A 26,261-nucleotide genomic window follows, 5' to 3' on the forward strand; every position below is an offset into this window, starting at 1 on the left:
TCACGTTTCACCAAAGGCCTAACTGCATGGCGTGTACATAAAACACGGGGCATTTGCCCTCCAGAAGGAAAAATTACTTGTGGATTATATTCCTAGCCATCATCTCAGGGTTGACCTTCTTAAGTTGTATGTTTCTAAATTACTCATAGGACTGTTTATATATTACATTTTTACTGAAGAAGAGTACACATCTCATAAACTTACAGCTAAATGCATTTTTACAAACTGAACATGCTTGGCAACCTGCTCCCAGACTAAGAAACAGAATGTCTCAGAACCTCAGAAGCGGCCCCCATTCCTTTTCTCTAGTCATCAGGGATTTAGCAGAGGGGTCCCCAAACCCCAAGGATAACAGTTGTCCTAACTTTGAAAAGCAGAAAAGCAGAAAAGTTTGTACTTTTTTGTGTGTCTGGTTTCTCACATTCAACATTATGTTTGTGAGATTTAGTCATACAGTTGTTATAGTTTTGCAAATCATAGGGTTTTCTCTTGATGTTTAGAAATTTTATCAGTGAAATCATAGTTGATTAGAGGTATCTATGTTGAGGTTACATAACCAGTGTTTCTATCCCATAGGATAGATAATCTCTTTCCTCTCTCCCTCGGGGTCCAATGTAGACAGAGAACTCCAAAGTAGAAGCTGGCTTGGCAGATCAGGAGAGTAGATTGATGGTGTTTTGGCTGGCTGAGAGCCTCTCTGCTTTCTAGTAATGGGCAAAGACGCATTCTCTCTTCATACCTTTATTTTCCCATCTCTTTTGTTTCAAGTGTGTTACACATGAAGAATTAGAATCCTACTGGTTAAGATACAGTAATCAGATAAGAGAACTAAAGAATGTCCCTGGCTACCCTTTCAGTTCGGTGAAGCTTCCAGGGCTTGGCTTGTGTCCTCAGAGCAGAGGCCTTTTCCAAGTGACCTTTTCTCCTGGGCTCAGCTCTGCTAGTAACTCGAACACCTTGGATGATTACTTCTCCTTCTTGCGCCTCAGTTCCCTAAAGTTTTGTGACCTCTACAATGCGTTTGAAATCTAATATACTGTAATTCTGTGGTGACAAGGGTATTTCTACACTGGGGGCTTTCTTCTGGTTGTGGGTGACCTTTGCATTGTGGTAGGTAAGTTGTAACTCCTGAGGTAAGGACAAACAAAAGTGGACGTGGGTTTGGAGAGGGTGCTCACTTACGCAATTGAAGACCAAATTTTGTGAGGAATCAAGCATTCAGATTCTGTTACTTATAATGGCCAGCAACCAAGAGACATCAAAGTGGAATCCAGATGTATAAAATAAATACACCTTCTATTTTGCCTGTAAATGTGGTTCCAACAGCAAAAGGAAAATCCGCATTTCTCTGGAGATGCTGGCTTCGGAAAGGACAACTTTATTTCTGGTTCAGCTGTGGGTACCCATGAAAATTCACCTGTTTTACACAAATTTGAATCTATAAGTCACTGGCTAAAAACATGGGTTATCTCCTTCTCCTCTTCTTCCTCCTTATTCTTTTTAATCTAAACAACTTGATTCACTGGCACAAGTTATGATAATAAAAACAAACATTAAAAAAAATTTTATGTGCTGGGTACAGTGTTAAACGCTTTATATACAACTACCTTATTTAATCCTTACAATAATTCTGTAAGGTAGGTACTGTTATTATCCCTATTTAATGAAGGAGGAAACTGAGGCTTAAAGAGATTAAGTAAAAAAGGTAAAGCTAATATTTAAATCAAGTTATTTGACTTTAGAACTCAAGGTTCCTATCTATATGTTCCATTAGGACTTTCTAGATATGGTTCATAGAATAGAGGGTATTTCAGATTTTCTTACTCTTTTCTGTTGAATCCAGGTATTTCACTTAGTTACAGAATTAATCTGACCTTTTCTCTTGCACACAGACCTTCAAAGGGTATGGAGGTGTTAAACATCAGCTTGGGGTTGTTTCTTCTACCTGGTGCCGGGGCAGGCAGCTGGAAGTTGAGAGGGAAATAGGGCAGTGTTTTTCTCCTTGGGGACAGAATCTCTAGTAAGCGGGAAACAAAGACTCATTAAATGTGAGAACTGGTCAAAAATCTGGCTCACAGCTAACTCAGCTAATTTGGGGATGTCAGGATGGTTGCACAATTGGCCCCTCTATGCTACCGAACCCCCTTAAGGAATGCTCCCTGCTGGCCCTCTGGTTTGTGGTTATGTCTGCAGGGACACATTTTACATTTGCATGAAGCCATGGAGGATTCCTTCAGCTAAATATAACATCTGGGGAAAGGAGCCTCCTGTCCATGGCTTAGAAACAGACGCACTTTGTCTAGGACTCCAGGGGAAATTGAGCCCATTTGGTGCTCCTGACATCTCCTCTCGTGTAATGAAAGCTCAGTCTGTCTAACCCCTGTTGGAACCAAGATTTAGGCAAATATTATTGCTGCCACCTTCATTTTTTAATGCAGTGGCTTAAAAAACGGTAGCCAAACACTCCAGTTCCATGTCGTCTCTGTATGAGACACATTCTGAAAAATCCCACCAAGAATAGAATAATTTTCCCCACTTTCTCAGCACAAACTGAAATAAACTTGGGTGTGCTTTTTCCCAGAGGGGAGAGGACAATCCTCTTCTCTCTTCCTTTTCTCATTTAGCCGGAACACACTTAAAGCACCTTGACTTTGCTTTTCAAGCCACTGTTTTCAGCCCCCGTCAGCTGCTCACATTTAGGTTTGGAAGCTGATCCATTGTCCTAAGACTCTCAATTGCATTCTTTTCTTTAATAGTATTCCAGTTAACCGTACTTCTGTCTTAATCTTTATTATGCTAAGGTAGGTTCTAAGGAAGAAAGGCAAGTTAAATTGAGAAAGCTAGGTCAGATTCCCGATAGACCAGTAGCTTTAACTTTGCCTGTGTATGAGAGTCACTTGGGACTTTTTAAAAAAATTTTTGTGACCTTATATAGACAAAGATTTTTTTAGACTATAAAAAGCATGAACTATAAAAGATAAAAAGATAAATTGGATCACCAATTCATGGACTTTTGCTCTTAGAAAGACATTGTTAAGAAAATGAAAGATAAGCCACAGACTGGGAGAATATCTAAAGAAGATATGTAAAAAAAGGTAGCCAATAAGCACATAAGATGCTTAATATCATTAATCATCCAGGAAGTACAAAATAAAACTATAAAAAATAAAAGCTATGTAGTATATCTCTAGATATATAGCCCGTCACTAGAATGGTTAAAATGAAAAGGACTGACAATACAACTATTAGTGAGGACAGATGGAATTCTCATGTTGCTAGTGAGAATGAATGAGAAGTGGTACGAACACTTTAGAAAATAGCTTGACAGTTTTTTATGAAGTTAAATGTGTACTCACCACATGACCCAGAAGTTCCATGTCTAAGTATGTACCCAAGAGGAGTAAGAGCATATATCTACACAAAGACTTGTACCTGAATTTTCCTAATAGTTTTTGTTGTGGGTTGAATAATGCCCTGCCCCCAAAATGTCCATGTTCTAATTCCTGAAACCTGTGAACTCTATCTTATTCATATAAGATTTGGTACATATGAAGAATCTGAGGGTCTTAAGATGGGGATATCATGCTTGATTATCCCAGGGGGCCCTAAATACGATCACTACTATTCATATAAGAAGGACATGGAGGGAGATTGCAGACTAAGAGAAGAAAATCATGTGGTAGAAGCAGAGAGAGGAGTCACAGGGAAAAGATGCTAGGCAACTGACTTTGAAGACGGAGGGAGAGGCCATGAGCCACAAGGAATGCAACTGGAAAAGATGGTAGAAAGGACAAGGAAATGAGTTCTCCCCGAGAGCATCCTAGGGGAGTGCAGCCTTGCAGATACCTTGGTTTTGGCCTAGTGAAATTGATTTTGGACTTCTGACCTCCAGGACTGTAAAAAAATAAATGTGTGTTGTTTTAAGCAACCAAGTTTGCAGTAATTTGTTATAGCTACCATTGGAAGCTAATATTTTATTCATAATGGCCAAAACTGGAAACGACTCAAATATCCATCAACAGATGAATGGAAAAACATAGGTGTTATATCCATATATGAATACTACTCAGCAATGAAAAGAGACTAAATGCTGATAGATACAATAGTGTAGATGAATTCTAAAAACATTTTACTATTAAAAAGGAGCCAGGCACAATACGAACATCCTGTATGAGTCCATTTATATGAAATTCTATAAAAGGTAACTCTAATCTATAGTGATAGAAAGCAAATCAGTGATTGCCTTCAGGCCAGTGTGGGAGTGAAGGATTGACTGCAAAGAGACACATAGGTACTTGTGGGATTGTGGAAATATTGTATAGTTTTAATTATGGTTGTGTTTACATGAGTATGTGCATTTTTCAAAACTTATCATACTATATACTTAAAATGGATAGATTTTATTGTATCTTTATTATGCCTCAATAAAGTTGATTTAAAAGATAGTAAAAAATACAACTCCAAGGTCCTACCCCAGGGCAGTGAAATCAGACTCTCTGGAATAGGGCCTAGGTGATTCTTGCACATAGCCAGGGTTGAGAACCACTGTTCTGGATACTCTGGTTTCCATCTTTGGGGAACCCAAGAGCACAGAGCACATTTGAAGTCTTAAGACCCTGTCTGAATGTGAGCCACGTTTGCCACTGCAGCAGACGGTGCTGAAGCATCTAGACCAGTTTTTCTAGGCAACCCATTGTGGTTTTCCTACTGTATTCTTGGGTGGTGACAAAGGGTGAATCTGGCTTCAGATAAATGAGTCACACAGGTAGAAGTGGGAAATGCAAAAAGGGTGCTAAGGAAGAAATGTAAGAGGCTCAATTAATACTTTTCTCCAGGGTCCTCAGATGTCAAATGTGTCTTTTTCTCATTAGTAGGTCAGTTCTGATACAATATCTAAAATAAAAAGAGAATTGCCATGACCAGTCAGATTGCCTTTGGCACCAAGGATCTGGCTGTAAAAAAAGATAAATGAGATTTCAAAGTGAAAGCAGTACATGTAACCTACCTACATGTGTATTCCCTTCCCATTGGAATAGGATTCCCTAGGGAGTGTTTGAATCAGCTGTTTGGCATATGTGAGGAGAAAGGGTGATGATTCTGTAAGGAGACATATGCTGTGGTGTTGTCATAAATAAGAAAAGAAGAAATGACTCACAATGCCGGTAGTTGAAGGTTTCTGGTAGGTACTGTAGATCGAAATAATGAAAAATGAGCAGGTTTCTAATGGTTTTGTTCTACCCTCTTGAGAAAGGGTTTAACTTGGAAATGTCTCTGGGAGGAGTAGATGAGTGGTTTTTCAGTCGCCCTCCACTTCCTCCCCCAATGAACTTGGTATCTGTTACTGAGTGAATTTCTTCCTCATCATAACATGGTCACTAACCGCATTGTGCTGTGCTTACAGACAGCTGCTCCATTTGCCTACTTTATCTTGTTGGTAGCAAAAATCTGTTCTGATTAATTGAGCTTTGTTTTCTCATATCTGATGTAGAGATTCTCTTTGTAAAAAAAAGAATAGGATGTGAAGCTGAGCTGATTTGAGTAGGGGAGGGAAGGCTGCCAGCTACTTGAAAGGTATCTCTACTGATAAGGGGTGTCAGGTTCACTGCCAAAGCCAACACTGAGGGGAGCTTTAAAGCTAGTGCTATTCCTGACATTTCAGCTTTGGTTTCTGTGACACTGGGTCAGTAGCATCTGTATTCTCTCCCTTGGGCCTTCTCTCTAGGTGGTCTAGGCACCCCCCCCCCCTTTTTTTTTTTTTTTTTTTTTTTTTTACTTAGGTTCAACTCAGAGGGAATGTGTACATCAAGGATGCCTTTTGCTTGGGTTAGTTTGTGTTTGCCTTTTTGGTATTTTAGTTCTCAAGTATCTATCTGCCTTTTCTGAAAAAGCCTAAAAGGTAGTAATGGGCCCTGGCTGGTGTGGCTTAATGGATTGAGTGCTGGCCTGCAAACCAAAGAATCACTGGTTCGATTCCCAGTCAGGGCACATGCCTGTGTTGCGGGCCAGGTCTCCAGTGGAGGACACATGAGAGGCAACCACACATTGATGTTTCTCTCCCTCTCTTTTTCCCTCCCTTCCCATCTCTCTAAAACTAAATAAATAAAATCTTTCTAAAAAGTGTAATGGTACTTCAATCTTTATAAGTCAAGGGATGATTAAGAGAATCTGAAGAACAATTTTTAAAAATATGAAGTCTGGGACAGAGAGGTGCAGTAGACAGAAAACAAAAGTGTCCAAATGCAACCTTGTACTTGAATATGACCCTAAGCTAGAAAAGGCGGCGTATTTTAGTGAATACTGTAGATGCAGCATTGTGCTAGGTGCCAAACAGAGCTTAAAATCAAAGTGAGGAGTAAGACTGGCCCCCAGAGAGCTCTGGGTTTTTCAGTCTGCCTAGATCTCCCAAAACTTTCTGTGGGATGATGATGATGATGATGATGATGATGATGATAAGCTTTTATAAAATGTCTACTATAAATATCACACACTGCAGTAGGCCCTAAATATATTTCCTCTAATCCTTCCATGCATTTTGCAAGTTTTTTTCCTTAAATTTTTCTGGAACTATAAAATGTGTAGAGAGAGTACATATATTGTAAAGTGTACAGCTCAGTGAATTTTTACAAACTGAAAACAACTATGTAGGTAGCACCCAGAAAAAGAAAAGAATGTTACCAGTATTTTATAAGTCACTCAATTTGCCCCCTTCCATTCATTACTCCCTGAAAAGTAGCCACTGTCCTGACTTGTAATGTAATAGAAGTATTTGCCTGTTTTTTTTAAATTATATATATCAAATTATGTGATATTCTTTCAATAATTTAAATGTGTCATTCTCTTGCTTCCTTGCTTCCATTGTTTTTGATGAGCAGTTAGCTGTGATTTTTATTGTTTGTTCCCCTGGATGTATTGTTTGGGGGGTTTTATGGCTACTTTTAAAATTTTTCCTTTTTTATTTTTTTATTTTTATATTTTTCTTGTTTAATTTTTTTTTATTGTTGTTCAAGTACAGTTGTCTCCATTTTCACCGCACCATGCCCCCCATCCCACCCATCCCCACCTCCCACCCTTGAGCCTACCTCCTTTGTCTTTGTTCATGAGTCCTTTATACATGTTCCCCGATGGCCCTTCCCCTATTTCCCCCCATTATTCCTCTCCCCACTCCTCTATGGTTACTGTCAGATTGTTCTTTTTTCTTTTTTTAGGTTAGGTTATATTGGTCTTCAGTTTGTTTTGAGAGGTGCCTGGAAAAGGTATTTTGACCAATACACATCATAAAATAACACAGAGTACTGTCATTTATGATATAAAAGCCATACCAAGGACAACATCCTCTTAATATCTTACTGTGTTTTACTCAGTACAAACATCCTTAGCAATTTACAGTTTAAGTTAAAAAATTTCTCTAATATAAGTTAGACAAAAAATAGTCATTGTATATCACATATTCCAATGTATTACATAGGGCATTTTATTTTTTATTACTTTATCATTGTTCAGTTACAGTTGCCTGCATTTTGTTTATTGTTATTCTATTACAGTTGTCCCAGTTTTCCCCCCTGTGCCCTCCTCCACCTAGCCCACTCCCCACTCCCTAATATTTTTTCTTTATCTTTGGTTTTCAGCAGTTTGATTCTGCTGAGTCTAAGTGTAGTTTTCATTGCATTTAGTTGGTTTGGGTAAGTACAATATCTAAATATCTTGGATCTGTGGGTAGCGGCTTTTCTTATTGGAAAATCTTTGGCAAGTATTTTTTCTGTCCCATTTCCTCTTCTTGCTTTGACCCCACATGTGTTAGGCTGTTTGATAACAGACACATAGGTCACTGAGGGAAGATTTTTTTTTTGAGTGCTTTAGATTAGATGATTTCTAAAGTTTACTCATCTTTTGTTGCATCAATCTGCTATTAATACTGTCCAGTTAATTTTTTATTTTAGGTATTATATTTTTTAGTGTTATGATTTTCTTTTTTTTTATTTTCCATGCATCTCCTAAAATTTTCCTCTCTTCATTTGTTATTTTTAAAACAATTGGCAATTATTTAAAACATTTCTTACCTGCTATTTTTAGCATCATGTGTGGTTCTATTTCTGTTTTCTGGTTGTCTCTTGCTTGCTGATCACATTTATTTTTTTCACATCTGCTGATTTTTTATGACATATTGGATGCTGTAGCTGATACATTATAGTCTCTAGATAGGCTTATCTTTCCCTGAGGAATAAGTTTTGTTCCAGGCAGTTAAATCACTGGTGGACCACTTCAAATTTGTGGGGAACTGGTTTATGCTTTGTTAAAGTGGGTCTGTTTGGTTTTGTCCTTAGTTCTAGAATGTATTCTGTACACCTAAGGCACGACCTTTCTGGAGTGTCCATGGAAAGCCCAAGTCATTTATCAAGTCCTGTCACTTGGCAGGCTTTGAACTCCAAATTCCATCTCCCCTATAGTAGGCAGCAGCTAGGATGACCATCAGTCCCCTTTGGCCTGGGGCTGAAGGGATCCTGAGACATGAAACTTTTTCAGTTTTATTCATTCCATTGTTGGTAGCATTTGTTAAGCTTTAAGTTACCAGCCTCTGGTTTGAAGCTATTTCAGCCTCCGGTTTGAGGCTATTGTGAATAATGCTGCTACAAATATTATATTGGAAGTCATGTTTTTCCCATTATATAGTTGAAACAATTAAAGCTCACCTTGGTAAAAATACTCTTTTGTAAGACCAAAAAGAGGTGACATTAGAATTTGATGCTCTTGCTTTTTTTCTACTGCAATACCCTACCACCCTATGTTTCAGGATTTATAGGAGATATCTTTAGAAAACAGTTGTTGCCAAATCAGATGGTTGAACCCGGTTAACATTCTGAGCTTTAAGGATAGTGAATTCAAAACCTTCTCTCCCTCTCCCTCCCTGCACCCCCTCTCTTTTCTCCGCCTCTCCTTCTCTTTGTCCCTTTTTCCCCTCCCTCTCTTCCTCTTTGCTCTTTATTCTTTTGAATAATCTTTTAAAATTTTATAGTTATTGTGCACTGTAGAAAATTAGGAAATACAGAAGTGAAAAAACAAGGTGGGGCAAAAGTAGGTTTACAGTATTGTGTACACAAGTTTATTCTTATATTATTATTATTAATTATTGTATTATTTTCTATATGAACAACTGTAAACCTACTTTTGCCCCAACCTGTATAATAAAGAAACAAGATTGTATTGTACACACCATTATAATCTGTTACTTTAATCAAAATCTCCACCTTTCCATTTCAGTAAATTTTTATCCCATCTACTACTACCCATGCGATGTAAACATTTCCCTAATTGTCCTAAAAATGTGCTCGATAGCTAGTTTGTCCAAGTCAGTATCTAGTGCACATTAGTTTTTGGTCCCTTAAGTTTAATCTAGTATTGTTTCTTTTTTATTTTAAGATTTTATTTACTTAATTTTAGAGAGAGGGGAAGGGAGGGAGAAAGAGAGAAAGAGAAACATTAGTCAGTGTGCAAGAGATACATTGATTGGTTGTCCCTCACATGTCCCCAACTGGGGACCTGGCCCACAACCCAGACATGTGTCCTGACTGGGAGTCGAACCAGCAGTCTTTGTGTCTGCAGGCTGGCACTCAGTCCACTGGGCCACACCAACGAGGGCTAGTATTGTTTCTTTTCCAGGACAATGATTTGTCGAATAACCAAGGCCAATTGTCTGCCAAATTTTCCCACCTTCTAGATTTGTCTGGTTGCTCCTTAAATTGTTATTTAACTTCTTCATGTGTTTTGAATTTTCTGTAAATTGCGAGTTGTTTCTAAAGGGCAAATTTATTCAAGCTATTTATTTTTGACTAGAATGCATAATAGGTAATGTGGGATACTTCATGTTACATCACATCAGGCAATATTATCTAGTTAGTCCACCAATAGTGATGCAAATATTGACATTCCGCCTGCCTGCCAGATTAGGGTTGTGGCAATCTGAACTCTCTGTCTCACAGTTAGACTTTATTTCACATGATATAAACACCTATTGTATGCTCTTATGTGTGGTGTAAATGTTGGGTGCCAATTCAGTCATTCATGAAATGGTTTTAACATCAATGATAGTTCTAGCCAAGTTACTCTTTAGTGTGTCTGTACCTCTTATTCTTGACTGCAAGGTATCTGTCTGAGAAAAGGCGAGGATTGTTAATACAGCTCATCAGGCACCATGCAAATACATGGTAGTTTGTAGAAACTGATTACTCCCTGGAGAAGCTACACTAATGGTGTGGAAGCTGACTAGGTACCAATTTTTTATTATAAGATTCACAGCAATAACAAAAATAATTATAACTGATACTAAATGAGTGCTAACCATGCCTAGGGACTATGCTAAGTACTTTACCTGTATTAATCTTGTTAATCACAACAGTCCTTAAAATGGCTACTGGTTTTATCATATCCTTTTATAGATAAGAACGTGAGTAGAATGGTTAAGCAGTTGATTCAAGGTTATACAGCTGGTTGGTGGCCAAATTGGGATTTTTGCCTAGGTAGCCCTGAATCATCTCTTCTATCACTGTGCTCTGCTGCCTGCCATATATTGGGTTGGCCAAAAAGTCCGTACGTTTTTTTTTCCATAAAAGAAAAGACACGGTTTTCATTTTCACCAATAACTATTGAATTGAATATTCTGAGTATGTCAGCTATCTCTCACTATTGGCCACTAGTGGACAGAGGCCAGTGTTGCTGCTAAACATCTTCTAAGGCATAAGACAGCCCCACAGCAAAGAATTATTTGGCCAAAATGTCATCAGTAGCACGAAACTTCACAAACCACTTTCAACACATTCATTCTGTCACAGCACCTTCTCCATACACTGGCACAAATCATTTTTTTTTTTTTGCATTTCAGTTGTGTTTTTACGTTTCTTGAAATAATACAGCATAATACGCCAAAAATGTTGCATATCTTCTTTCATCTTCACTATTAAAATGACTGCACAAAAGTTCACCACTTTTGATACATTTTTTAAAATGCATGCTGATATGAAAGCTGTCACAATACAATCTAACAAAATTGTTTTGAATGAAGTTAAAGACAACTAAGCACTACTAGAGCTATCTTACAGAAAAAAACTAAATAAACTTTTTGGCCAACCGAGCAGAAAGGTGGCAGTCGTTATATTGATAAGCTGAAGGGCCAGTGCTGATACAAGGAATCAGTGGCGTATTTAGAAGTGCATCTGCCAGGCCAGACTTTCCATGGTGCTGTTCTGATTCTGCTCCCTGCCCAGCTTGTCCAGAGAGGGTGGGCATCCTTGATTTCAGCCTCCCTTCTTGGAGGACTGGCTTCTTTTGAGTCTCCTATTTTTGTCAGTGGTTATTCTTTGAATTTCTGCCTGTTTGAGCATGATTTTTATTTCAAATGAGAAAAATAATTTTAATTCTTCTTTTGAGATAGCATCTTTGGCTTTTCTATTCTCATCTTCTCTCCTTACAGTTCTGGACTTTCTCCGATCTCTTGCTTTTTTCTACCTGATTCTATCCTTCTTTGCTTTTAAGCCCAGCCACTAAGTGCTTTGGGTTTTTCCTTTGTGGGACTGGGTTTCCCATTCTACCCATGCCCCACAAATCATTTGGGTCTATGTTCAGCTTGTCCTAGTATTTACTCAACATGAACTTCCAATTACAGAGTAATCTCTATTGTCTACACTAATTCTTGTTTTCAAGAGACCATAGGAACCCAGGAGTATCTCCCCTCCTGGTCTCAAGATCTTGGAATCATCTTCTTGTTGAGCTAAGTAGTTACCATTAATGCCCAGGGACATGACTGAGAAGTAACATTTTCTGGTTTTATGTTTTCTTTGATTTCGAAGCAAGCTAAAAATGCTTTAGCTTAACTTCTTTTAAATTGTAAAAACATTACATATTATTTCAAGATATTGTGGTGAAAACAAAAATACATTATTTTGCTATGTATAATGCCCAAATTTTTGAGGGAAAAATAAGGATGCACATTATACATGGGTAGTACTAATTCCATAGTTACATAAATGTTTTTAATTCTTTTATCTATGCTTCTGTGTTAGGAATGTAACTCTAGAAACCATAACGATATCCGAATGCAAGGCAATGCCCTGGAATACGATAATTGGTTTTGTTTCTAAATTTAAATTAATTAATTAATTAAAAAACTAAAATGAAAGCTTTTTTTTTCCTGAAAGTTTGGGCCCAAAACGTGGATCTACAGGATACACAGTATACACAGTATACCATACATGGTAAAATAAAGAAAATAATGATTAGTTAGAATCAGTATTAACATTTAGGTATATTTTATTCTAATTTTTTTTCTATATGCATTTTCTTTAGAAAATTAGGATTATATTAAGTTTTGTATAGTTGTTTAACATTTTAAACAAACATTTATACCCATGTCATTGCATCTTCTTGAAAGACATTGTCTTTAATGATTGTATAGCATTTTGTCTTTTGGCTGTGTTGTTTGGACTGTCTGTCGGAGCACGTTCTGGCCCATTCAGAAGCAGCCAGAATCCCGTGGCATCTTCTTGGAAATCACTTGTTTGTAGGGTGACTGGGTTGCCTGTGCTTTCATTTGGAAATACCCTACTTATATTTGACTTGAGGGAAGGAATGGGGCTTTTCCCCTTCTTCTTTCCCTTTTTCTTCCTCTTCTGTCTTCCTCATTGTGTCTGAGCTCAGCTGGGAATCCAGACTTCAAAGCTATGGCTGAGCCTGGGCCCTCATGGCTCAGCAGAGTTCTTTCCCTGCACTAGGTTTCAGTTTTCTCATCTTTCTTGAAGAAAATTACTCATACTCATACTCTTCCTTTCCAGAATGTCATAGAAATCAGTAAAACCTGGGCAGAAAGTGCTCCAAAATTATCAAAACGACAAACGATAACTAACATTGGGGAGGATATAGAGAACAGGGCATACTTAGACATTTTGGTGGGAATGTAAACTGGTGCAGCCATAAGAAAAACAGTGTGGCAGTTCCTCAAAAAATTCAACGTTGAACTTCCATGCGATTCAGCAGTTCTGCTCCTGGGTGTATATCTAAAGGAACTGAAATGTTGGTATCTGCATCCTCGTCATGTTCATCACAGCATTATTCACAATACCCAAGATGTGGAAAGAATCTAAAAGTCCTCAGATGGGCGAATGAATAAAGAAAATGTGGCATATACAGGGGTTGGAAAAAGTAGGTTTACAGTTGTTCATAAATAAATTGCTAAATAAAAACATGAAAATAATCTCTGTGTTTTGCATACTCAAAACTGTAAACCTGCTTTGCCTACCCCTGTATATACAATGGAATGTTATTCAGCCATAAAAAAGAAGGAAATCCTGCAATTTGTAACAATAGGGATAAACCAGGAAGGCATTATGCTAAGCAAAATAAGCCAGATCTTAGTAAGAGGCGCAGCAAAGAAACTATAGATAGTGCTCAGTGACCTGATAGGAGGTAAACATTGTGCTGGAGACACCGAAGTCCGTTGAGTCGTTCAGCAGGTGTTTACAGTGTGCCTCTTGTGTCCCAGGCACTGCGGTAAGCGCTGTGATGCAGCAGACAACAAGACAGAAAAAGCCCTTGCCTACACGGAACCTCATGTTTCTAGTTGCATAAACAGACAATATACAAATAAACCAGAAATATGTAACATACCAGATGATGACAAAAATAAAGCAGGGTGAAAGAGTACGGAGTGCTGAGGATATTGCTGTTTTCTATGGGGTAGCAGGTAAGGCTTCGTTGATAAGCTGGCATGTGAACCGATTCTGGGAGGAAATGAGGGATTTGGCTAGTTAGCCCTCTGAGAAAGGTATTTGAGGCAAAGGAAACAGTTTGTTTAAGGCCAAGAGATAGGATGGTGCTTATCTGGCTAGAGACACAGCAGTGAGGCCTGTGTACTGCAGCAGACAAGAAAAGAGCGGTGGGAGACATGGTTGGAGAGCGACATGAGGGTTTGGAACAGAGGAAGAGCACAGTCGGACTCCTATTTAAGTGAGGATATTCTGGCTTCTGTATTAAGAGGAGACTGAAAGAGGAGCAAGGTAGGAGCAGAAAAGGAAGACCAGTTAAGGAGACTTATACAGATAATTTGGGGAGGAGATAATGGTGGAATGGAACAGAGTGGTAGATGTGTGGTGATCCCGAGAAAAGGTCAGATTCTGGGGTGTATTTTGATACAATATTGGTTTGGAGCCAATAGGATTGGCTGCTGAATTGAATGTGGCATGTTAGAAAAAGAGGAGTCAAAAATGACTCCAAACTTTTTGGCTTGAGCATTTGAGTTGCCATTTATTTGCAGAAGCATGGCAAAGAGCCACTGATTCTAGTCCAGCCCTGTAATTTGAAGAAGCTGAGTGCCAGCAGAAAATGACCTGCCTTAGGTTACCTAGTTAAGTGGTAGTAGAAACCAGGTCTTGGATAATGGGAGAAAACTTGTTAAACTTACCCAGTCTTCTCATTTCTATCCAGTCCTCACTTTAGGATACAAAGCCACACTCCTTGAGTTCAGTTTTAGGCATGGCAAAGTGAAGGTTCAGTGGGGGGTATGGCTGGAAGGGAGATTTGAAAATTAATCTTATAAAACTGATGGTTGAAGCCATAAAAGTGAGTACTCAGAGAAAAGTGCAGTTGGGGCCTAGAGAAAGGACTTTGAGGAGGCAGCGTACAGGAGAGAGACGCAAATCAAAAGGGGCGAACGGAAAATGAGAATAACACGGCTCATAGAAACTAAGTGAGAAAAAGGCGACTTGATAGGTGCTCTGACGGGGTCAGGGAGAGTGGGATCTGAGCAAACGTCATTAAATTTGGATTTTTGAATCTTGGGAGACAGCTGTGTCCTAACAGAACCTACACTCGAATTTTAAGCACTTTCTTATCCTTTCAAATAATCGTAAGAAGGAATACCATAGAATGTTCCTGACAGGGGAAGTTAAAAAAAAAAAACTCTTCCAACTCTAGCATTACCTTCTTTTGAGCTTTACATCAGAATTTGACCTTCCTAGATCTCTCTGTGCCCATCTGTGAATGGAATGAAAAAATATCCTTCTTGCCCTGGCTGGGTAGCTCAGTTGGTTAGAGTGTTCTCCTGATACACCAAAGTTGTGGGGTCAGTTCTCAGTCATGGCACATATAAAACGCAACCAACCAATGCGTGCATAAAGAAGTAGAACAACAAATTGATGTCTCTCTCTCTCTCAAATTAATAAATAAAACAAAAATTTTTAAAGCATCCTTCTTGCGCATTTGCCTTGTGGAAATGGTGTGAGGATAACCTTGGAAAAGGATATGAACCTCCTTTAGAAGAGAAATGTTACATAAATCAACCTAGCTTTTTCTAGTTGACTTTAACAAGTTTTTAGTTTAAAATTTTATTTTTATTTTTATTTAATTTGTATTTTTGACACTCTTACAGATATCCTTATTTCCCCCAACTTTTCCCGCCTCCACCCATTCCTCACTTCCCCTTTCCTCTGGCTGTCACCACACTTTTGTCTGTGTACATGATAAAAAAATTCTTTTTTAAAAAAGGATTTTATTTATTTATTTTTAGAGAGAGGGGAAGGGATGGGTGGAGAAAGAAAGGGAGGAAGCATTGATGTGCAAGAGAAATATCAATCAATTGCCTCTAGCATGCCCCCAACCAGGGACCTGGCCCACAACCCAGGCATGTGCCTGACCAGGAATTAAACCTGCGACCCTTTGGTTTGTAGTATGATGCCCAACCCACTGAGCCACAACCAGTCAGGGTTAAAAAAATTTTTTTTGATAGATTAATTTTAAAAAAATTTATGTTAGGAATACATTCAATGCAGAACACATTGGCCGATTAAATAGATATTCCTCTTTCAAATAACATGGAATATTTTAGTATCATTTTGATTAAATCTTGCTTAATTACTGTGTTCATTAGACATATTAAATCCTGCCTGGGCTTTTACATTTAATTTAATTTAATTTTGTAGTCACTATTACCTAGTCACAAAAGAATTACCCTTGCCCCCAAGGCCACACAGGTCTTTCAAGCATTCATGGGTTAGCACTGGTCCTGCTGATGAAACACAGGATGAGGTTTTCCATGCTGAGTTTGGAGCGTTGTGTCTGTTTCAGAGCTGCAGGCTGAAGCCCCACTGGAGCTGAGTTTTGTCCTTCCAGTCTCCTTCCCACAATAACAGTATATGAAAATCAGGAATGGAAATTAATTGTACCTGCTGGCATTATTAAAGTTATCAGTGCATATCCTCTCCTGGGCCAGGAAGATTTTAAACAGGCATTGTAATCAGAACAGATGATTTCTGGCTCATGGGGTGGACTTCTTCCCCAGGTTGGATAGTGAGGATGTGATCTGTGCTTGTTGCCTCTGGTCTGGTATCACGTAGCTCAGGGCTATGCAGAGTCTCTACCTCATCTTCTCACTAGCCCTGGAGAAAAGCCAGGCTCCTGCTCTCTGGATCACAGGTCTCAGGTATAAAGCTAGGGCTCTACAGAAGACTAGTGTATTCCAGCTGCACATTCCTGACTTCAAGATGTACATTCCTGATACAAGATGCACTCAGGTAGGTGTCTGGGTTAGGCCAAGCCTGAGCTTCACACCTTGTTCAGGTTCAATGCTGAGCAGGGAAAATAAGGGAAATAAGGAACTGTGGGTCTGCTCCCTGGTGATTCACATGGTTTTAACAAGCACTTATTAAAGGCTTTCCCCAAGCACCATGCCAGGCCGGACACTTCTGCCTGCGTGCGTGTGGTGATATTTGTTGGTTTGAAGCTGGGAGGCCCCTGCTGTAATTTGTAAGTCAGAGAAGATTCTGATCCAGGAGTGAAGGTCTATTCTGAGCTTTCACACTGCCCAGCATTGTGACCTAACTTCTTAACTTGTTGAGGACTAGGTATTCTGACCTGTAAAACGGGTTTGGACTAATCTTTCTAAGATTTCTCTCTGAAGTTCTCTAAGTGTGGGGATTTTTGTAAAAGTACTTTGTAAACCATTAGACACCATACAAAAGTGGGGTATTATACTAGTTCAAAGCATAGACAGCATGTTCTTTGTAACACATAGTTACTGAGTTTTGGCAGTGTGACATTTTGCCAGGTACTAGACAGATGGCATGGCATGGCCCCTGACTTAAGAGCACAGAGTCTAGTGGGAGAAACAGATGTGCAAATAAGCAATGATAATACAGTGTAGTAACAACTTCTTCAGTGGAGGGAAGCATGAGGCGAGGTTTGCCTTATGAAGTCATTTGAGTCTTAAGGAAGAGTAGGAGTTGGGGTGGTGAGGGCTATATAGGGACTCCTGGGAGATGAAACAGCTTGTGCAGAAAACAAGGAGGTAGAGACAAGCGAATAGTGTTCTAGAACTAGAGGTGCTTTGGGTAAGGATGGCTGAACACCAGACCCTTTTAGGAGATGGCAAGCGATGCGGTCGGCCTTGCATGCCACATTAAAGAGCTTACACTCTGAAATGAAGCCTGCAAAGGGGAAGCCCCCGTAATGTTATTTTTTTCTAAACTTTCTGTTTTGAAATAACTTCAAATGTAGCACAAAGTTGCAAAAACAGCACAAAAATTCCTATATACTCCTTCCCCTAATGCTACAAATGTAAAAGTCTCATAGCCACATATAACGATCAAAATCAGGAAATTAACACTGATAAAATACTATTCCATAATCTTATCTAAATCAAATTTCACTAATTGCCCCACTGATGTTCAATTTCTGGTTCAAGGTCCAGTCAAGATTACACGTGTTACCTTACACCATTGCTTTAGTTTCCTCTTTTCTCTGTCTTTCATGACTGACACTTTTTGAAGAGTATCAGCCAGTTATTTAGTGAAATGTCTCTCAATTTTGGTTTGTCTGATATTTCCTCATGGTTAGATTCAGGTTAGCAATTCTGATAGGAGTACCATGGACGTGACAGCATTACTCACCCAGTGCATTGTGTCGGGAGGCACTTGTGGATTTGCCCCATTACTCGTGGTGATCATTTCGATTACCTGGTCAAGGTAGATGTCTGCCAGATTTCTTTACTTAAGTTGTTGCATTTCACTTTGCACTCAAGTATCTTGTGAGGAGAATCTTAGATCTCCTGAATATTTGAAACAATGTAAACATCCCATTTCTCCTCATCCTTTGCCCACTACCTTTTAGCATCTATAGATGCGTCTTAATTGAAACAGTTCCAGTAATGGATTTTATTAATAGAGTACCACGGACAGATTTTTCCTTTAGAAAGATTGCTCCGAGAGGTTTGGGTATGAGAGAGATTAGAAAAGCAAAAACAATGATAAAACCATTGTGACGGTTCATTTAAGGGATAATGGAATCCTGAATTAAGGCAGTGGGAGAAGGAATGGCGAAGATGGGAGAGACATTCCGGCTATATTTGGAATCAGAATGAAAAGGGCTTACTTTTTCTGCTATTTTTTTAAATGCTAGAAAAATTCCGAGACAGGGAAAAAATTATATTTTCCCTAGGTTACTAAATATCTAAATAACCTATGGATTACTCTTCTAAGAGCCAGCATAGCTCCCTTTGTTAAATATATTGTAGGTCTCATTAAATGAAGTTTTGCGAGTGTTGCGTCTTGGACAACTCTCTGGCCAAACTCTCTATGTTTAGCCCAGAGCCTTCTCTAATCTCCAGTGCAGATGTGCTCACCATTTGGTGATAGGTTATGCTACATTGTTCCCCACATCCCAGAGGCCGCTTCCACTGGCCTTTTCCCCAAATTACTGCCACTTGCTAGATTAGCTGGTATCATTCTCTCTTGGGTCAGAATGAGTGTCCTCTACCCTAACACAAAACCCAGAGCTATAGACCATAGCCTTACAATACTAGAGTTTGAGGGAAGCATTTCTTACCAGCTTTTCCAGAAAAGCAAGAAAATATGCAAGTCGGCAAAAGGGAGGAGGGAAGGGGGAAGGGTAAAGGCTCATTTCTTACCTTAAGAAACAGCATGGGATTCCAAGACAAAAAAAAAATGCTGAAGGAATTTATCACTAACAAACTAGTATTACAAGAAGTGTTAAAGGGACATTTTTTAAAAGTGTTTTATTATCAAAGTCTTACAAAACAATTTTAAGAACTGTACATCAACATGGCAAGGGACATCTTTAGGAAAAGAAAAAAATGAAAAGTATAAGTAAGAAAATATGACAAAGAAAAAATTTCTCACTGACAAAGGTATACACATGAAAGCAGTGGATCAACCAACACTAGAGCTAATACAAAAGTTAAAAGGCAAAAGTAGCAAGATCATGTGTAACTACAGCAGTAAATGAAGGAATTCACACAAATACACATACAAAAGAAGTTAAGAAAGTAATGACAAATCATAAATGTGGAGGGGTGAGTAAAAATGGTACTGAGTTTAGAATGTGCGTGAACTTAAGTGACCATTAGCTTAAAACAGGCTGCTATAAATATAGCTTGGTATACTTGAAGCACAAACCAAAATCTACAGGACATATACAAGAAATAAAGAGAAAGAAATCCAAACACAACACTATAGAAAGCCACCAACATACAAGAGAAGAGAGCAAGAAAATTAGAAACAGAGACATACAAAAACAATCAGAAAACAGTAAAATGGAAACAATTACACACTGATCAGCAATTACTTTAAATGTGAATGGATTAAATGCTCCAATTTGCTCAACCATGAAAGAAGAAAATTGTACCCTTTGCAACAGTATGGATGGACCTGGAGAAAATTACGCTAAGTGAAATAAGCCAGTCAGAGAAAGACAAATACCATATGATTTCACACATATGTGTGATCTAATAAACAAACTGGACTAACAAGCAAAGCCAAGACAGACTCATAGATGGAGAGCAGATGACAGCTAGTAGGGGGTGGCAGTTAGAAGGTGCAGGGAGTGAGCAAACAGGAAAAAGGACTCATGGACAACAGTGTGGTGGTTGCTGGGGGGAGGGAGGTTTAAGGGACTAAATGGTAATGGAAAAAATACAATGAAGATTAAAATTTAAAAAAAAAATGTGAATGGATAAGGAAGAGGTGGTACATATCTACACTGATATATTACTTGGCCATGAAAAAGAATGACCTCTTACCCATTTGCAACACATGGATGGACCTACAGGGTATTATGCTAAGTGAAATAAGTCAGACAAAGACAAATACGATATGATTTCACTTATGTGTTTCATCTAAAAAAAAAAAAATGAAACAGAAACAGACTCATAGATATAGAGAACAAACTGAGGGTTTCCAGATGGGAGGGGGTGAGGGGCTGGGTGGAATAGCCGAAGGGATTTAGAAGTACAGATTATCAGTTACAAAATAGTCACAAGGTTGTAAAGTACAGTTGAGGGAATATAGTCAATGATATTGTAATAGTGGGTGCAAAACTAATTGGGGGGAATCACTTTGTAAGTTATGTGAATGTCTGACCACTATGCTATACACCTAAAACTAATATGTAATATTGAATGTCAGCTGTAATTGAAAAATAAAAATAAGTTTAAAAAAGCAGCATGGAGGAGATAATGGTTTAGTTTGCTAGAGGAGAGCGAACTTTTGCAGTACAGGTTAGCAAGGGAGCTGAATAGCACTTCAGCATGCCAGGGAGGTTAATTGGGTTTGTAGAGCTACATCAGAACTTTGGGATTAGCCTATGCATTTCAGGTGTTCCTGACCCCAGACCAATTACCTACCTGAGCTAGGTGGGAGAAGACAGAATTGAAGTTGGTTTTGCTCCAAAAGCTGTGAAAGATACATTTCTTATAGTCTGGAGTCATGCTTGCTAGTATTTAAAAAAAAAAAAAAAAAAAAGCCCCTTCCTGAGTCCTGAAACAGTAGCCCTTTGACTGGCAAGCAGATGATGGAGGGAATAGGTTATAGGAGGGGGAACCTCAAAAAACCCAGAATTTACTTATTAAAAACTTGTGTATTTATCCTTACATGTTTAAACTTTAGTTACCTTCGAAGTACTCTCCATTTGATGCAGTCCATCTATCAAGAGTTTTTTCCACTGCTCAAAATAGTTTTTGAACTTGTTAATTTTGATATTTTTAATAGTTCTGCCATTTTTTTGTTTTACCTCTTTTACATCAGCATGATGGTTCCCTTTCAGGACATTTTTTCAGTCGGGAGAATAAAAAAGGTTGCTCAGGACAAGATCAGGTGGATAGAGAGGGTGGGGTACCAGGGCCATGGTGTTTTTGGTCAAACTGCAGAATACTCAGCACGGAACGTAAGTCGTTCATCATGAAATGGGCAAACGTGTTGAAAGAGGCTTCAAAAAGAATTCACTGATGCTGAACGCAGCCTCTCACGACATCAGCTGGTACACTGATACAGATGGGTTCCTAGAGCACTCAGCTAGTGGCAGAAGCCTATACTGTAAGGGGCTTGCCCTCCAGAAGATAATTCTGGGGTATTTTGGGTCCCCCCTCGTATGTCCCAGGCAGAGGTTGTGACAAAAGGGATCAGTGGTTGATGAGAGGAGCTTTAACACATATCCAGATCAGTTCCTTATATGGGTTATCTGAGTTCCCTAGGCCTGCCTCATTTCCCCCTTGAATAGATTTGACTCCTTCTGGTCCACGAGACTCAGGCTTCTGAGTTGGGTTGGGTATCTCCAAATCAACTGAGGACAGTGGTGACAAGCAGTGAGGTTGTCTTAGGGAGAAACCACAGCATAGGAAAAGAACAGTGGACTGGAAATCAGGTAACCTGGGTGGGGATCCAGGACTCCAGGTAATTTCTTTATTTTTTTTACTGGTTGAATTTCCTACCACAATTTTGAGATTCTCTTCTAGATATTGACTGTGTCCTACAGAAGCAACTAAGGGAGGTAGGTCTGAATTAAAATCTGATTCTTATCTAAGACAATTGAAGTTTTCAGATTTCACAAAATTATGGGTGAGTGGGGTGGAGACTAGAGGACAAAGAGCAGGCATAATTGCAACAACAAGCTCTCTTTTCTAGTTCTGCATTCTAGAAACAGTGCTGATGAATACATTCTATATCTTTTTTTTTCTTTTCCTTAGCTTTTTTTCCCCTTGCTCTGAATGTCTGTGTACTTGCCTAAGAAAATATTTTTCAACCTTCACAATATTTAGGGTTAATAAAAAGTTTTAAGACTATATCACAGACCTAGTGCACTCTTTCTGTCTAGAGTTTACACAAAAGGTTGACATGCTCTAGCTAGGAGACTCTGACCCCATCTCCTCAACTTGCTGGCTTCAATCCTACATATTTTGCTTCGAAGCTCTAATGCCACAAAGAATGCGGAACTGAGGAGTCCACCCTATCTACAAGCTAGAAGGACATCTTGATTAAATTAGTGTCAAGGCTGGGGGGTGGGGGGGGTGGAGAGAAAGGCAAAGTGACACAAAGGGCGTTTTGAGGAGCCCTGTAGCGCCTGTGGAGAATGAATGTTCTCGTTAAATATGGCCATGACCTGCAGCTCCACACATGCCAGAGACACAGCTCAATTGTCCCCAGGAGCTGGGGGTGGGGATGACCGGGGGAGAGGCCAGCCCACAGCCACACTCTTCATCCCCAAGTTAAGAGGACAGCCCGGCATGGAAAGGCAGGAATGCAGGAAGGGACGTTGTTGCTTTCTTTTTGATGTAACAGTGGTTTTGGATCATGGTCGTTATTTGGAATGGATCAAAAAATGGTTTCCTTTCCCCTGGGTGTTTGAGCCTTCCCTCTGCTCCTCATGTCTCCTCTGGGTGCTAAGGGAACTCCTGAAAGCACCCATCCTCTTAGGCCTCTTTCCACTCCCTTCCTTGGGCTCTTGCTGCCTGAACTCTATAGGGCAGTGCCCCCAGGACAGTGCTCATTCTCTTGTCGTTTACCACCATTCCCATCCCATTCATCCTGAAGTCCCAAGACCAAAGCGAAGAACAGATGGACTGTTGAAGGCTTCCACAGGGCCACCACATCAGTGGGAAAGCAGTAATCGGAAACCCCTTGGCTCAGTTCCGCCTGCATTATGGCCAAGATGCAGAATGAGACATGCGTTTGCCATTTGCCCTTTGAACTGCCAGCCAGCCAAATACAGCAAGTGAATTTAAAAGCTGATTAAGTTTTGGGTTTCCTCCCTGTAACCAGAAATCCTGTGGCTTATTTTTATAGACCTCTATATATTACTCTCTCTTTAACAGATGGAATCACAACCTTTTTAGCAGAATATACCTGAAGATTTACAAACTTACGCATCAAGGATATCCTTTTGTACTAACTAGCCCCCTCTTTCTTGCTATGAAAGTTTATGGCATTTATCCTCTCATTTTTATCCAATTGCACAAGATGCAGAGAATACAAATATGACAAAGCGGCTTTGAAGAGGAGATTGTGAGTTCAAATTCTAACTCTACCATTGAATAGCTATTCCCATGGATAAATTACTTAACCTCTCTAAGCTTTCGCATTTATGAAATGGAGATAATAATAACTTCCTCATACATTTATTACAAAGATTAAATAAGGTTATGCCTGTAAATGCACTAGATAAATGTAAGCTACAATTACTATTTTTGTTAATTACTAATTGCAGGATGTAGTTCAGATCCTTCAGAAGCTTATACTATAGTTGAAAGGGGAGAACACATTTACATAAATAGCTTTAATCAAGGCAGCATAGATATAAGTGTCCCATAAACGCCATCGATAATAATTGCTAGAGAATGTAGTACAGGCAGTAGAGGAAGAGCTTGTATCCAGCTCGGTTGTTTAAGGAAGACCCATGAGCCAAAGTGAGCTAAAACCCCATCCTTGCTTTTGTGATAGGTAGTGCTGACCAACTCCTCTTTTTTTCAGTTTTAAAAATTTGAAGTATAGAAAACATATGTATATAATAAATGAGTAATTGTAAACCAAACACCACAGTAACTAACCATACCAGTCAACATGTAAAACCTTAACAGCACCTCAAAAGTTTCTGCTGCTCCCTGTCACAGCTCTCTATTCCTCCCACTATTCTATTTTTGGGATAATCATTTCCTTGCTTTTCTTAAATTATATGCTCTGGGTATTCACCTCTAAGCAGTGTAGTTCCATTTTGCCTCTTTCTGAAATTTAGATAAGTGGAATCATACTGTATTCAGTCTTTTGTCTTGCTTCTTTTGTTTGCCCCCATTCATGAGAATCATCCACGCTGTGCCATGTAGCTGTACCTTGCTGGTTTTCATTGCTGTAGGGTTCCGCTTGTGAATTCACCACAATTTATTTGTTCATTTTGTTATCAATGGGCACTTGGGTTGTTTCCAGTTTGGGACTACTGTGAACATCGTTACATGTGCATACTGCTATACATATGCCCAGATTTCTAGAGAATCTACCTAGTAGTGTAATTGCTGAGTCAAAAAAAAAATAGGCACGTCTTCTTTTGCACTATACGAAGGGAGACCCTCAAAAAAAAAAAAAGAATTATCTTCTGGAGGCCGGGCCTCTTGTAGTACAGGCTTCCCCCACGAGCTGAGTGGTCTAGGAACCCATCTGTATCAGTGTGCCAGCTGACATTGTTGTGAGAGGCTGCGTTCAGCATCAGTGAATTTTTTTTTGAAGACTTTTCAACACGTTTGCCCATTTTATGATGGGTAATTTATGATCTACGCTGAATGTTCAGCCATTTTTGACCAAGAAAACGGCATGACCCCCGTGTTCCACCCTTCCTATTCACATGATTTCACCCAATCAACCTTTTTTGTTTCCCGGATGACAAAAGTCCTAAAAGGGAAACGTTTTGCTAATGTCGAAGAGGTGAAGCAAAAAATGGCAGAAGCACTAAAAGGCATCAAATTGATGAGTTCAAAAACTGTTTTGAACAGTGGGAAAAAATGTCTTGATAGGTATATTGTTTCAAATGGAGAGTATTTGAAGGTGACTGAAGTTTAATCTTGTAGGAATAAATACACAATTTTTAATAAATAAATTTTGTGGTTTTGGGCAGGGTGGCCCCCCCTTGTATAATGCTGAAGTGTTTCCAAAATAGTTATTAATAATTTTCACCCCCCACCAGCAGTGTATAAAAGTTTCATTTTCAACATCCTCTCTAACATTTAGTATAAGTCAGATTTTTTATCTTAGCTGTAGTTTTACTTTTAACTGTTTTAAGTTTAGCTACTGTCATATTAGTTTTAATTTGTATTTATCTGATTACTAATGAGTTTGAGGGCCTTTTTTTATTTTTATTGATCATTTAGATATATTTTTTGTGAAGTGCCCATTCCAAGTATTACTTCTTTTATTAGTTATATGTGTAGACATATGTTCTTCTACACTGAGCCTTGTCTATACTTTTTCATGGTTTTTATTGGTTAGTAAAAGTTCATAATTTTAGTGTAGCTGTGGTTGCTTTCCTCTATGGTTAGTGCTTTTTTCTGTCATGTTTAAGAAAACCTTTCCTACCCTTAAGATCTTGAAGGTACTCCATTGTATTACCTAAAAGTCTTAGCTTTGTCTTTCACATTATGGTCTCTGAGCCATTCCATGTCACCAATTTTTATATATAGTGTGAGGCAAGGCACAGTTTAATATTTGAAAAAAAAGATATAATTTCCATATCACCACTGATTGAAAATTATACCCCCCCCACACCCAACCACCCACTTTTCAAAAAAGAATTTTGAAGATTTATAGAACCAGAGGCATGGAAACAACAAAGAGACAGACAGCGACCTAAGGGGAGGAGGGAAGGGCGTAAGGTGCGTGAGGAGGAGAAGGGCCTAATCATTGAACAGTATAAGCAACCCTTGACCGTGGACAATAGGGCGGGGATTGACTGTGGGGCCGTCAGGGGAGAGCAATGAGGGAAAATTGGGATAACTGTGATAGAACAACAATTTTTAAAACAGAATTTTGAAGATTTAAGCTATACCAGGCATGATTCTAAATGCTTTACCTGCAGAAAGTAGAGAGGTAAAATTTGAGCTGCACTTTTAGTGAATGAAAATGATTTCATAATTAGAAATGGAAGAGTTTGTGAGTGTGGAGGGGGAGTTGGAGTGGAAGGGCATTCTGTGTGGAAGGAACAGGCTTCAGGACAAAAAAAGAGCACAGGAATGGATGGGGACCCTTCAGAGGGTGGTGAGCAAAATAGTTTAGTTAAATCAGAGTATTTATGAGCAAAGTAGTTGAAACAAAGCTGAAAAGAGCCCTGGATGCTTGGCCAAGGAGTTTGAACTTCATTCTGAGAGCATTTGGGACCCTTGGAGGGTTTTATTCATAGGAAAATGATATAATAGAGCTGTTGTTTCAGAACGGTTGGGCCTCTAATCCAGGGAAAGG

At 39.0% G+C, this 26,261-nt stretch overlaps 1 protein-coding gene and 1 long non-coding RNA gene across 13 annotated transcripts in view; both read left to right on the top strand.

Annotated features, from left to right (window-relative positions):
• SRGAP2 (SLIT-ROBO Rho GTPase activating protein 2) overlaps window positions 1-26,261 on the top strand; it is a 244,862-nt gene that overhangs the window by 125,058 nt on the left and 93,543 nt on the right. The window lies entirely within an intron of this gene.
• Window positions 6,985-12,149, top strand: LOC118498201. The gene is made up of 3 exons (XR_004900726.1): window positions 6,985-7,014; window positions 10,874-10,885; window positions 12,007-12,149. It is a non-coding gene; the product is annotated as an uncharacterized LOC118498201 (long non-coding RNA).

The sequence above is a fragment of the Phyllostomus discolor genome, chromosome 14 (genome assembly GCF_004126475.2).
Source record: "Phyllostomus discolor isolate MPI-MPIP mPhyDis1 chromosome 14, mPhyDis1.pri.v3, whole genome shotgun sequence".
NCBI classification, from domain to species: Eukaryota; Metazoa; Chordata; class Mammalia; order Chiroptera; family Phyllostomidae; genus Phyllostomus; species Phyllostomus discolor.